The sequence below is a fragment of the Mobula hypostoma genome, chromosome 4 (assembly GCF_963921235.1).
Source record: "Mobula hypostoma chromosome 4, sMobHyp1.1, whole genome shotgun sequence".
In the NCBI taxonomy this organism is placed as follows: domain Eukaryota; kingdom Metazoa; phylum Chordata; class Chondrichthyes; order Myliobatiformes; family Myliobatidae; genus Mobula; species Mobula hypostoma.
The window spans coordinates 169,267,831-169,280,802 of record NC_086100.1 but is presented as its reverse complement, the minus strand read 5'-3'; the positions used below and the strand labels follow the sequence as shown (position 1 = coordinate 169,280,802).

Genomic DNA, 12,972 nt, shown 5'->3' with positions numbered 1-12,972 from the left:
TAATCCAAATCGTTGATGAACAACGTAAAAAGAAGTGGCCCCAACACGGACCCCTGTGGAACACCACTGGTAACCGGCAGCCAACCAGAATGGGATCCCTTTATTCCCACTTTCTGTTTCCTGCCAATCAGCCAACGCCCTATCCATGAATGTAACTTTCCCGTAATTCCATGGACTCTTATCTTGTTAAGTAGCCTCATGTGTGGCACCTTGTCAAAGGCCTTCTGAAAATCCAAATATACAACATCCACTGCATCTCCCTTGTCTAGCCTACTTGTAATTTCCTCAAAAAATTGTAATAGGTTTGTCAGGCAGGATTTTCCTTTAAGGAAACCATGCTGAGTTCTGCCTATCTTGTTATATGCCTCCAGGTACTCCGTAACCTCATCCTTGACAATCGACTCCAACAACTTCCCAACCACTGGTGTCAAGCTAACAGGTCTATAATTTCCTTTTTGATTCCTTGCCCCACTTCTTAAATAGCAGAGTGACATTTGCAATCTTCCAGTCCTCCGGAACCATGCCAGAATCTATCGACTTTTGAAAGATCATCGCTAATGCCTCCCCAATCTCCACAGTTACTTCCTTCAGAACACGAGAGTGCATTCCATCTGGTCCAGGAGATTTATCTACCCTTAAACTATTCAGCTTCCTGAGTACTTTCTCTGTCGTAATTGTGACTGCGCACACTTCTCTTCCCTGCCACCACGTATACTGCTGATGTCTTCACGACTGATGCAAAATATTCGTTCAGTTCCTCCGCCATCTCCTTATCTCCTATTACAATTTCTCCAGCATCATTTTCTATCGGTCCTATATCTATTCTCACCTGTCTTTTACTCTTTATATACTTGAAAAAGCTTTTAGTATCCTCTTTGATATTATTTGCTATCTTCCTTTCATAGTTCATCTTTTCCCTCTTAATGACCTTCTTAGTTTCCTTTTGTATGCTTTTAAAAACTTCCCGTTCCTCTGTCTTCCCACTAATTTTTGCTTCCTTGTATGCCCTCTCCTTTGCTTTAACTTTGGCTTTGACTTCTCTTGTCAGCCACGATTGCATTCTTTTTCCATTTGAAAATTTCTTCATTTTTGGAATATACCTGCCTTGTACCTTCCTCACTTCTCGCATAAACTCCAGCCACTGCTGCTCTGCCGTCCTTCCCACTAGTGTCCCTTTCCAGTCAACTTTGGCCAGTTCCTCTCTCATGCCACTGTAATTTCCTTTACTCCACTGAAATACCGACACATCGGATTTCGGCTTCTCTTTTTCAAATTTCACAGTGAACTCAATCATGTTATGATCACTGCCTCCTAAGGGTTCCTTCACCTCAATCTCTCTAATCACCTCTGGTTCATTACACAATACCCAATCCAGTACAGCCGATCCCCTAGTGGGCTGAACAACAAGCTGTTCTAAAAAGCCATCTCGCAGACATTCTACAAATTCTCTCTCTTGAGATCTAGTGCCGACCTGATTTTCCCAATCCACTCGCATGTTAAAATCCCCCACAATTATCATAACACTGCCCTTCTGACAAGCCTTTTTTATTTGCTGTTGTAATTTGTAGTCCACATCACTGCAGCTGTTAGGAGGCCTGTACATAACTGCCATCAGGGTCCTTTTACCCCTGCGATTTCTGAGCTCAACTCATAAAGATTCTGCACCTTCCGATCCTATGTCATCTCTTTCTAATGATTTGATATCATTTCTTACCAATAAAGCCATTCCACCCCCTCTGCCTACCTGCCTATCCTTCCAATATCCTTGGACATTCAGCTCCCAGAGACATGCATCCTTTAGCCACGTCTCAGTGATGCCGATCTGTAGCTGTACCACAGGATTATCCACCTTATTCCTTATGCTACGTGCATTTAAGTATAACACCTTAAGACCAGTATTTGGTACTTTTTGCCTTAATTGCACTGCAACTCATCCCAATGGCTGCAAATTTGCCCCATCACCTGCCTATCTTTCCTGACATCTTTATTGCTCACTATCTTAGATTTATTTCTGTTTTTCCCTTCCTCCATTCTATCATTCCGGTTCCCATCCCCCTGCCAATTAGTTTAAAACCTCCCTAACAGCTCTATTAAACCTTCCCGCCAGGATATTGGTCCCCTTCGGGTTCAAGTGTAACCCGTCCATTTTGAACAGGTCATACTTCCCCCAGAAGAGATCCCAATGATCCAAGAATCTGAAGCCCTGCCCCCTGCACCAGTCTTTCAGCTATGCATTCATCTGCCTGACCCTACTATTCTTGCCCTCGCTAGCACATGGCACAGGTAGCAATCCTGAGATTATGATTCAATAATGTTGTTCAATAATGAATAGATTTTAATTCAGCTAATCCAGATATATAGTACATGTTCATCCAGGGATTTGCCTAGTACCTGTAGTCTGAAGGGTCCAGGAGAGGACAGGAAAAGATGACTATTTTTCCTGATAGTGCCTTGCAGACATACGCAAATTAAATTCAAGATCAAAATTCTCTGTAACAGAAGTCATGAGGAGATTTGATTCTGTTCCAAGTCATGATGGCATTTGGTACTAAATAGGAGGAACTGTCTCCAGGAGGCAGGAAGGGTTTAACCAAAAGGCAAGTTTTAAGACATCTGTCAAAAGGAGCAGAGTGACAAGAAAAACACTTCACACAGCATGTTAGTGTGATCTAAAAGGTGCTGGCCTGAAATGGTATTGGCAATAGATTGGTTGTGAACTTCAAGAAACAAATGATTAGGGTTGAAGTTGAGGAGAAATGTGTTAATTGAGACACCAAAACAAGCCCAAGGTTAAACTCTGTGGATCTTGCCAGATCAGTGCTGATTCCTGAACCTTGTGAATGGTCATTGGCACCCTAACCAAGCGGCATGTTACCTGGAGACAAGCTAATTCATCACACTGTGGATGGTGAAGGCAGTAATCAATCTACAGGATGATAAAGAATAAGATGGGCAAATGGAATTTAATCCTGATAAATGATGCACTTCAGGAGAACTAATAAAGATATTGAAGCCCTAAGGGAGTGCTAAAGAACAGTGATTTTTTTTTGCACAGTACTGTAGTAATGTTTTGTACTGTACTGCTGCAAAAAAAAAATTTCATGTGATGATAAACCTGATTCTTGTGTGGATCTCTATTGTGGACTGAGAGTGGGAAGAGGGCATGGAGAGAGGAATCATGGTTGGGAAAAGGGAAGGGAATGGGAAGCACTAGAGAGACATCCTGCAATGATCAATAAACCATTTGTTTGGAATCTCATGACCTTGCCAGATGTCCCAGGGCTGGGTGTGTCAGCAACTGCATCATCCCCTACTCTGCAACTCCTCCTCTGCTGCCTGTCCCTTCCCTCTCTCGTGGTGCTCCACCCTTGCTATTCCCAACATCCTTTGCTCCCGCCAGATTCGCAGCTCACTCTCTGCTCCACATTGACAAATACAGTACTGTGCAAAAATGTTAGGCACCTCGCTATATACACATGCCTAAGACTTTTGCACAGTACTGTATGTGGTCAAATTAGGGTTGGGGTGGAGCGGAAATTATAGGATCACATAATGAGTAATACCGTAATCATGTTGGGTTTTAATCTCATAGAGTGAATGTCAGGTTGGAGTTAATAAATTGAAGGTGAATTCACAGAATGTTTTGTTTTGATCAATATGTTGAGGATCTAAAGAGACAATGGGCTTCTTTTAGATCTGGCATTGTGCAGCAAAAAGGGGCTAATTAATCATACTGTAAAAGGACCTTTCAGAAAGAGTGACAATAATATGGAATTTTTAATCGAGTTTGAAATTGAAATAATTCAATCAAAAACCAGGGTCTTAAATACACACAAAGGAAATTATGAAGTTACAAAAAGCAAGGTGTTTGTGTTTGATTAGGAAGAGATATTACAATGCTCTCAAGGCGCAAACATGTAAGCAAGGGTGATCTTTCCTTGTCTGACGAGGGAAATTAAAGGTGGTATTCAATCAAAACGGGTCACTTATCAATTTGCCAGAAACAGTGGTAGGTTTTAAGGTTGGTTGTGTTTTAAAATACAGTAAAAGAGGACAAAGACATTGGTAATGAAACTGACAAAATACAAAAATGGACTGTAATGTTTATGGAAAGAAGTGTGGGAAAACAAAGGTTGATTATGAAGAAATGAAAACTCTCAGTAGTAACAGTCATGGACACTGAAAGCTGATAAGTTGCAAGGAATTGAAGATTACATCCTAGAATTTTGAAAAATTGTCTTGGAAGCAGGGAATGTATTGCTTGTCATATTTCAAACTTCTGTGGGTTGTGGAATGGTTCCTGCAGATTGGAAGGATGTAAATATGATTTAAGAGGGTGAAGAAAAACGGGGAACTACTAGCTGTTAGAGTCTCAGCAAAGGTAAAGAAGATGCTGGGATCCATATTGAAGGATATAATAACAACCCCTAGAACAATCAGATTCAGCGGAGTTGGTCTGGATTTACAAAAGGAAAATATTTGTATATCCTATTTAAGTTCTTTAAGGATGAGTCTGATAGAATGAATAAGGGGAACTACTGGACGTGATGTTTAATTTCAGAAGGCTTGGTGAATAAGATTGAAGTGTATGGAATTGAGAGCAATAAACTAGCATAGAATGAGTTGGTCATCAGACAAAGCCAACAGTAGAAATAAACGGGTCTTTCCCTGATTGGTAGCCTGTGACTAATGGAATGCTGTGGAGGCTGTTGTTTGAGCCTCGGCTGTTCCCAATCCGTATCAGTGAATTGGCTGAGAAACCATTTTTCTTGATGGGACTGAGGGTCATGAGCAATGTAAGGATGTCATGAGGGTGCGGGCTCAAGGGTGAGAACAACACAGGTGGAATTTACATGGTATTACTTAAAGTTATCTACTTTAGTGTATAAGACAAAACCATAAGACATAGGAGCAGAATAAGGCCGCTTTGCTCATAGAGTCTGCTCCGCCATTCAGTCATAGCTGATCCTTTTTCCCTCCTCAGCCCTACTCCCTGGCCTTCTCCCCATAACCTTTGATGCCATGGCCAATCAAGGATCTATCAATCTCCGCCTTAAATACACCCAATGACCTGGCCTCCACAGCTGCCTGTGGTAACAAATTCCACAAATTCAACACACCCTAATTTCTCTGCATCTCTGTTTTAAATGAATGCCCCTCTGTCCTGAAACTGTGCCCTTTTGTCCTAGACTTGCCCACCAAGAGAAACATCCTTTCCACATCTACTCTGCCTAGGCCTTTCAATATTTGAAAGGTTTCAATGAGATCCCCCCCCTCATCTTTCTAAATTCCAGTGAGTACAGGCCTAGAACCATCAAACATTCCTCATATGATAACTCATTCATTCTTGGGATCATCCTGGTGAATGTCTTCTGAACCTTCTCCAACGCCAGGACGTCTTTTCATGGATAAGGAGCCCAAAACTGTTCACAGTACTCAAGATGAGGCCTCACTAGTGCCTTATAAAGCCTCAGTAACATATTCCTGCTCTTGTATTCCAGACCTCTTGAAATGAATGCTACCATTGCAGTTGCCTTCCTCGCCACCGATCAACTTGCAAGTTAACCTTTAGGGTGTTTTGTACAATGACTCCCAAGTCCATTTGCATCTTAGATTTTTGAAATTTCTCCCCATTTAGAAAATAGACTACACATTTATTTCTTCTACCAAAGTGCATGACCATGTATTTTCCAACATTGTATTTCATGTGCCAGTTTTTTTTGTCCATTCTCCTAATCTGTCCAAGTTCTTCTGCAGCCTTCCTGTTTCCTCAGCACTACTTGTCCCTCCACCAACCTTTGTATCATTTGCAAACTTGGCAACAAAGCCATCTATTCCATCATCTAAATAATTGATGTAGGTACAGCATAAAAGGAAGCAATCCCAACACTGACCCTTGTGGAACTCCACTAGTTACTGACAGCCAAGCAGAAAAGGATCCTTTTATTCCCACTTGCTGCCTCCTACCAATCAGCCAATGCTGTAACCATGCTACTAACTTTCCTGTAATACCATGGGCTCTTAACTTGGTAAGCAGCCTCATGTGTGGCACCTTGTCAAAGGCCTTCTGAAAATCCAAATATTCAATGTGCACTGAATCCCCTTGATCTACGTGGAATCTCCTCAAAGAATTCCAACAGGTTCGTCAGACAGGATTTTCCCTGAAGGAAGCTATGCTGACTTTCTACTATCTTGTCCTGTGTCACCAAGTACTCCATTACCTCATCCTTAACAATTGATTCTAACGTCTTCCCAACCACTGAGGTCAAGCTAACTGGTCAGTAATTTTCTTTCTGCTGCCTTCCTCCTTTTCTTAAAGAGTGGAGTAACATTTGCAATTTTTTAGTGCTCCAGAACCATGCCAGAGTTCAACGATCTTGAAAGATCGTTACTAATGCCCCCACAGTCTTTACCGCTACCCCTTTTAGGAGCGCACGGTGCAGTTCATCTTGTCCGGGTGACTTGTGTACCCAAAGGTCTTTCAGCTTTTTGAGCACCTTCTCCCTTGTAAGAGCAATTGCACTCACTTCTCTTCCCTTACACCTTTCAACACCTGGCACACTGCTAGTCTTCCACTGTGAAGACTGATGCAAACATAATCATTAGGAAGGAAAAGATGAAAAATGATACTTTTATTTGCTTTTTGTAGGTTTTTAAAAGCTTCCCAATCCTTTATCTTCCCGCTAATTTTTGCTTTGTTGTATGCCCTCTCTTTTGCTTTTATATTAGCTTTGACTTCCCTTGTCAGCCACTGTTGTACTATTTTGCTATATGAGTATTTCTTTGTTTTTAGAATACATCTATCTTCCACCTTCCTGATTTTCCCCCAGAAACTCAAGCCATGATGAAAAAAGCATGAAGAGAGATGGAAAATACTTGAAAGTGCTATGGGAGTTCTTGCTAAGAAAGATAACTTCACTGCAGTAGGCTGTTAAGAGGGAAAATTATATGTTTTTATTGTAAATGGATTTGAGAATCAGAAATAAAAGATCTTGCTGCAATCATGTAAGGCTTTGGTGAGGCCTCCACTGAGTACTGTGTTGTTTAGTGTGCTTCTCTTCGAATGAATATATTTGCCAAGCAGGGAGTGGAGATTCACAAACCTGGTTTCTAAGTTGGTGGATCTCCCTTGAGAGGAGAGTGAGTAGACTTGAACTGTATTCCCTTAGAAAAATGAGAGGCAACTTTGTTGAAACTTTTAAAATGTTTGCAGAGAGCTAAACAGGCTGAATGCAGGGAGGAAGGTTTCCCTGTCTGAGTTCTCTCAGCCCGTGTTAGGCTAATAACGTTCAGACATTTAGGACTAAGATGGGAAAGTCATCAATTGTAGTAAAACTTTGGAGTTCTCTATTGTGAGTGGCTGTGGCAGTCAAGTTATTGAAGATATTTGAACAAATAGTTTTCTAGATGTAAAAGATGTTGGATAAGGGGAGAACCTGGTGTTGAGATGGATTCCAATCACCAGATTGTATTTTAAATTGTCTAGTGATGAGCATGTTATCCTTGGGTTACACTTTTAGTGATCTGGTAGCTATCCCAGTATAAGAATCAAAAACAGGGTAAGACTACCCACCACTTTCAGCCTGTCCTATACAGTGTCATAGCTGATTTTCTACATTGGCTTCATTTTGCTATAAATTTATTGATCAGTTTTGAACAAATGACTGACCCTCCATTGCCCTCCAGGTAGCGAATTCCCAAGGCTCTTCATCCCGTGAATGAAACAGTTTGGTGTCTCTCCTAACATCCTATCCCTTACTCTAGGCTTGTTTGAGCCTTGTCAGAATATTGTATCCTTCGTATCTCATTCTTCTGAACACTGAATGCACAGAGGTTCACCCAACCTACCTCTCATTGTGTAGTAGTCCCACCAAGCCAAGAATCACTCTGGAGTACAATCATTGCTGTCTATGACAAGTACTGTATTTCCTTTCTTGGGTGAGGAAGCCAAATCTATAACATTCATCCAGGTGTGATCTCATATATAAAAAAAACTGTGTGTAACTGGGGGATTACAAATTTAACCGCTAGACTGTATGTGTGACTGTTGTAACCTTGTGTTACTGGGATAGCTGCCGTACTCCTGTATGTGTAAGCTGTTACTAAACAAAAGAATGAATAGTAATTAAAGCCTGGGCTGTCTGCATTTCTGCCTGATCTGAGGAGATGGGGCTTTCAATGGTGAATTTTGCTTTTGGTTAAAGAAAACTGGAAAAAGATGCAACAATTTTTAAGAAAATACCTTTCTAAAACCCTTAAAAAATTACGAAGTTGTTAATTGTATTTTGCAGTGAACTGGAACATCTCTTCTGTGTGGCTGTGCTTTTGTACTGACATGGAGCCTTTCTCCCACTTGTGTATTCTTAAATTAAAAATATCTGGAGATGGTATGCCGTGGTCCTGAGTCTGGCCAGGATTTCTCTACACTGACTTGATTTATTTCCGCAAGGGTAGAAGTCTGTGTGCTGCCCTCAGGAAAACTTTTAACAGATGGTGGGCACTAGGGGTGGTGTAATTCCATGAATAGACTGTTGACTTGGAGTAGTGCTTTCCAATCTGGTGCCTGACCTGCTGTTTACAAGGACACAGTATGAAATAAGATGCTCTGTAAACCTGTGGTTTAATAATTTCCCTCACATTACAGATGGATTGAAGTACTAATTTTTCTATTCTGGAAGGAATAGAAGAGAATTTGGAAGGGTTCTTTGATCTGGAAGTACTTATGACTTAGTTATCCTGCCCTCTTGTAGCTCTCAAATGTCTGCAGTCACAATGCTGACAGCTTCTGTTATGATCTTTGTATGCTTGTCTTTGTCTTTTGTATGCTTGGGCAAGATTAGTGGGACCAAGTCTTGTTTGCTATTGATGTCAGTTTAATGTCAGTGTCTTTAAGTATTTTCCTAGTTGTTAAACGTAACTGAGTGTTTGTTGAATGGCTGGCTTTTCTGCTCATTTATTATGTAGTTTTATTCAGCAATGCAGCATGGTAACGGGCTCTTCCAGCCCAACGAGCCCACACCACCCAACTAGAAAGTTGTCATCAATTAACCCACTAACCCATGCCTCTTTGGAATGTGGAAGGAAACAGAGTACTTGTTGGAAACCCATGCAGTCATGAGAACATACTAACTCCTTACAGACAGTGACACTATTGAATCCTGGTTGCTTGTGCTATAATAGCATTGCGCTAACCACTATGCTACTGTGCCGCGCCTCAGTCAAATCTAATATTTGATCATATATTTGATCTAATACTAATGGGTTCCAGTCTTTATGATGAAATTTAAAGCTGCATTTTCCTGAATTCCGATTCCTCCCCCCCCCCCCGCATTGTTGACCTGCCCTTTGATAGCACTCCTGGTATAGATTCTAGTCCTTGTTAAACCTGCCAAAGGCAATACTTGCTCTAGGCTGACGTGGGTATGAATGCAGGATAAACTTATTACATCTTGGCTTCTCTCGTCGCTTTTGTTGTAAGTGAGGGCTAGTCTTCAAGGATAGGGTAAGTTCTTTTGTCAGTGTTGTTCAGCACTAGCAGAGTTACCATTTGGTCTGACTTGTGAACTCACCTGTATAACTTGGCAAAATTTGGTTAATGAATTTTAGGCTGTCCAAGAGGACTACTTGACTGGTTAAAAAAACAACTTGGACAGGTGTATGGATTGCTTTATTATTATTAGAGGTACTGAGATACACTAAAAATCTTAGTTTGCATGTCATACATACAGGTTATTTCATTACAGCAATGCATTGTAGTAATACAAAGGAGACCAATAGTAATGCAGAATAAAGTGGTGCAGTTACAAAGTAAGTGTAGTGCAGGCAGGAATTAAGGTGCAAGGTCATAAAAAAGGTAGATTGAGGTAGTGTGTCCATGTTATTGTACTAGGCAACTGTTCAATAGGTTTATAACATCAGGATAGAAGCTGTCCTTGATTCTGATGGTACATGCTTATAGGCTTTTGTATCTTTGGCCCTATGGGAGGGGAGAGAAGAGAGAGAGAATGGAAGGTGGGAAAAGATTTAGAGGGATATGGACCAAATTTAGGCAATGCTTATTGGCATGTTTCCAGGTTTTGTGTTGTTCTTGGTTTAATTGTATGGATCCGATCTTACCCCATCAAGTTGAATCTTCACAGAACCCAAAGTAGAACCATTTTAACTCCCTATAATCTACCAAATGTTTTGGTACGATAAGCGAACCAATGTCAGCTTCCTTCCCTGGGCTAGTGTTAGCTGGCCTCAGAGAGCAGGCCCACCATTTGATTCCCGATACCAGACTTTGGAAAATGTCTTTCTGAACTTCATTACAAGAGAGTAGGAAATGTTTAAAGGATTCAAAAACTGACTTGAATTACCTGGCTCTTGACAGCTGAAACTGCAGGAGGAACTTTGGGATGACATTGAGAACTTTGTCTATTTGGCAGGTATGCATACATCTCTTGTCAGTGGCAGAAAGTGCACTAGTTGCCCAAACTAGTTGACCTTGAATATTATCTGATTTGCAAGGTAGTTTGTGGCTCCCACATTGGGTTACCAGCCTCTTCAACTCACAGCACTTCAGTGATATGCTAAAGGGACTCCCTTGAAAGAGAAAATTCATGATAAAATAATTGAAGACTTACTCTATGACAGATTGCAGGCAAGCTTTTGTAAATTTAGATGTTTGAAGTTTTTTAGATAAAAGTTGTTTTCCTTGTAGGATAAATTCAAATGAACAACTTGTCTGGAATACAACACAATCTTAACACAATCTAGGCCATTCAAGAGTGAAATGAAGGTACATTTTGCCGGAGGAAGTCAGCTGTGTAAAAGAGCTGGGTGCTTTGATAATTTCCAAACTGAACAGTTTTAGCCTGGAAACGATTCAAAGCAAATCTGATGTGCTTGGGTCATGGATCAATTTCGATCTGATTTAAATGCTGAGCGGGACTCGGGAATGCTTGTTTATAGTGTCATATTTCTATGTGAACTGTTGAGAGTTTGTAGGTGCTCTTCTCCACAAAAATTTAAACAGAAATTTGACGACCCATATCAGGACACAATGAGTAACCATGTAAAGCACCACTGAGCAGTAACAGACTTCAGAATGATGCCATTGCAAGATTCCTGAACTAGTGTCAGTCAATGAGTAGTGTTACCCCTGCAACCATTTGGTGCCTGCACGATGCTGACAGTGTGGGAGTCTGCACGTTCAGCCTTTCTGGCAGCACACCCACTCTGGAGCAATGCTTCAACCTTCAGTCCTATACTTGGTGGTTTGGACTTCAGTCTGATCAGTGAAGAGAGATTGACATTCAATGAGAGTGAAATTAATTGAATCATGGCTGATAACCAGTGTATAAAACAGCAGAAATTTTTGATTGAGGCAGGACACTGGGACTGAAATTACCATTGTTTCTCAATCTGTTTGACACCAAGGACTAGCTGGTTTCTTTCACGACTGATGTGGATCTTCTGTCATTTTTTTATCTATCTTAAAGCTACGTTTGTACATATAAACTTGAAATTAAATGAGTTTATTTAAGTTGAATAATCTATTTAATACCAATAACAAAAAGATAAAGTTCTTTTCCTATTGGAATTTAATACTTTAGAAGAAGCATTTGCCAAAAGTATGCCAATATTTTAAATTAGCGCCTCTCTCTGGGCTTTACTTGAACACATTGCATTCCTAAAGTAAGCCCCAAATACTGGGATGTTTTACAGAAACATGATTCAAGATACAAGAAGAATAAGCTCAGTCAGTATTAGTCTAAATTTAAGCATTGCAGATATTTTAAGATGCAAAATTCAGAATATCCTCTAATGATTTTAAAGCAGAATATGGATAAAGTCAAGTTTTGAAAATTGAAATTTAATCTGATGTCAATCCAGCAATATATCCGCAGTGTGTTTTTGGTGTCTGCAATGAGAATGGGTGGCTAATTCATTGCTCTGCTTTCAATGGATCTAGGTTTGTAGGTTACTGATCATGTTGAATCTCATATATCACTTCCATTCAAGATTCAAAATCGTTTATTGTCATTCTTCAGTACATGAATGCAAAGAACGAATGATTGTTACTCCAGATCTGATGCAGCATAAAAAATACAAATGTAAGTATAAAGCAATCCTATAAGACAATGATGAAGTGACAAAGTGACTCTTGACAAGAGGAACTCTTCGAGGTAGCATCAGGAAAATAAGCAGGACCGTGTCTGTCAGTGCAAGTATGAGATGTGGATTGTATGTGAAGTGGCAGTACATGGGGGTACAGAATGAGAATGCTGAGGGGCTGTGGAGAGGAGTGGTTCTCCAAATATGACCTTGCGGGTGGGTAGGCTGGTGCTGGTGATGCATTGGGCAGTTCTAACCTGTTGTAGAGCCCTCCTGTTTACTGCAGTGCAGTTTTGGTACCACACAGTGATGCAGCTTTTTATCATGCTCTCAACTGTGTGTCTGTAAGAAGTTCTAAGTATTGATGTGCATAGTCCAGCAATCTTCAGCATCCACGGAAAGTAGAGACATTGGTGAGCTTTCTTGACTATGGAGGATGTGTTCTGGGACCAGGAGAGCTACAAAATGTGCACTTCCAGAAGTTTGAAACTGCTTGCAGCTTCCACTGTTGTGCCGCTGAGGAGTGTGAGTGCTGCGGGCTTTCCTGAAGTTGTTGACGTTAAGGAAGAGGTTATTTGCCTGGTGATCTTCCATCACCTCTCTGTAGGCTGTCTCATTGTTGTTAGTGATGAGCCTCACCACTGTCATATTAGCGGCAAACTTGACAATGTGATTGCTCGAGTGTTTGGCTATGCAGTTGTGTGTGAGCGGAGTTTACAACAGTGGACTCAGCATACAGTCCTGCAAGCACCTATGTTGAGGATAATGAGGTTCAGGAGTGGTTGTGCGTCCTGGCTGACTGAGGTCTGTTGGTTAGGAAATCCAACACCCAGTTGTACAAGGGTGTATTTAGACAGAGGAGTTGAAGTATGT

General features: G+C 40.9%; 1 protein-coding gene across 4 annotated transcripts in view; it reads left to right on the top strand.

Annotated features, from left to right (window-relative positions):
* LOC134345770 (protein phosphatase 3 catalytic subunit alpha) overlaps positions 1–12,972 on the top strand; it is a 285,040-nt gene that overhangs the window by 136,870 nt on the left and 135,198 nt on the right. The gene's annotated exons all lie outside the window — the stretch shown is intronic.